A 1,920-nucleotide genomic window follows, 5' to 3' on the forward strand; every position below is an offset into this window, starting at 1 on the left:
AAGGTTTACCCAGGGATGAAGTTATGAAAAATGTTTTCCCTATCTTTTAAGGGAAAAGCATTGTCATTGTATAGGCTATGCAATGATATTGGATCTTGGAATTGGAATCGTTTGAAATTGGAGTTCCACCAAAAAAATTATCCTATGCATCGGGTTCATCGTGATCAGAATTATATATATAATTTTTGGCCTCATGAAGTATAAAGTATTGCTCTAGTTTGGGTTAGGCTTAATTCAATGTTATATTCATGCCCCAATCATCTACTCTCAAGAGAAATTATTATCCAAAACTTTTGTGCTCGGCTTTCTTGTAATGATCAAACCATGCTTGATACTTCTTGTGCTGGTTCTTTTATGAAGAAGACTATTGTATTCTGGTGGGATCTTTTGGAAAGAATTAAACGCAACTCTAAATATTGGGAACTCGACGAAGGTAAAGAGTCGGGTATTAAACTTAAGTATGATTGTGTTAAATCTTTTATGGATACCGATGCTTTTCAAAAGTTTAGCACTAAATATGGACTTGACTCTAAGATAGTAGCCTCCTTTTGTGAATCATTTGCTACTCAGGTTGAACTCCCTAAAGAGAAGTGGTTTAAATATCACCCACCTATTAAATAAGAAACTAAATAACTGGTACCAGTGAAATAAGAAACTATACTTGATAATGTTGATCCAGTTGTTCCTTCTGCTTATATAGAGAAACCACCTTTCCCTGTTAGGATAAAGGAACATGCTAAAGTTTCAACTGTGGTTAACAAAAGCTATATTAGAACACCTAAACCTGATGAACAAATTAAAGTAGAACCTAGTATTGCTATGGTTAAAGATCTCTTGGAAGAAGATATGGATGGTCATGTTATTTACTTCTGTGAAGAAGCTGCTAGAATTGCCAAACTTGGTAAAAAGATAAACATAGACCTATCGTTGGCATGCCTGTCATCTCAGTTAAAATAGGAGATCAATGTTATCATGGTTTATGTGACATAGGTGCTAGTGTGAGTGCTATTCCCTACACCTTATACCAAGAAATTATGAATGACATAGCACCCGCAGAAATAGAAGACATAGATGTTACTATTAAACTTGCTAATAGAGACACAATATCACCGATTGGGATTGTTAGAGATGTTGAAGTCCTGTGTGGGAAAATCAAATACCCTATTGATTTTCTTGTTCTTGGTTCCCCACAAGATTACTTTTGTCCCATTATCTTTGGTAGACCTTTCTTGAACACCGTTAATCCTAGAATAGATTGTGAGAAGCAAACTGTTGGTGTTAGTTTTGGTGATGAGTCTCATGAATTTAATTTTTCCAAGTTTAGTAGAAAGCTTCATGAAAAAGAATTGCCTAGCAGTAAGGATGTATTAATTCGTCTTTCTTCTATTGTTGTACTACCTACTGATCCTTTAGAACAATATTTGCTAGACCATGAAAATGATTTTAACATGCATGAAAGAAATGAAATAGATAAAATTTTCTTTCAACAACGTCCTCTGCTTAAACACAATTTTCCTATTGAAACTCTAGGAGGTCCTCCTCCACCTAAAGGTGATCCTGTGTTTGAATTAAAACAATTGCCAGACACTAAATATGCTTACCTCAGTGAAAAGAAGATATATCCTGTTATTATCAGTGCTAACCTTTCAGAACATGAAGAAGAAAGATTATTGAAAGTTCTAAGTAAGCACCGAGCTGCTATTGGATATACTCTTGATGATTTAAAGGGCATTAGTCCCACTCTATATCAGCACAAAATTAATATGGAACCTGATGCTAAACCCGTTTTTAATCACCAACGTCGGTTAAACCCGAAGATGAAAGAAGTGGTAAGAACGGAAATATTGAAACTTCTGGAAGCAGGTATAATCTATCCTATAGCTAAAAATAGATTGGTAAGTCATGTTCATTGTGTCCCTA

The sequence above is a fragment of the Triticum urartu genome, chromosome 6, assembly GCF_003073215.2.
Source record: "Triticum urartu cultivar G1812 chromosome 6, Tu2.1, whole genome shotgun sequence".
NCBI lineage: Eukaryota > Viridiplantae > Streptophyta > Magnoliopsida > Poales > Poaceae > Triticum > Triticum urartu.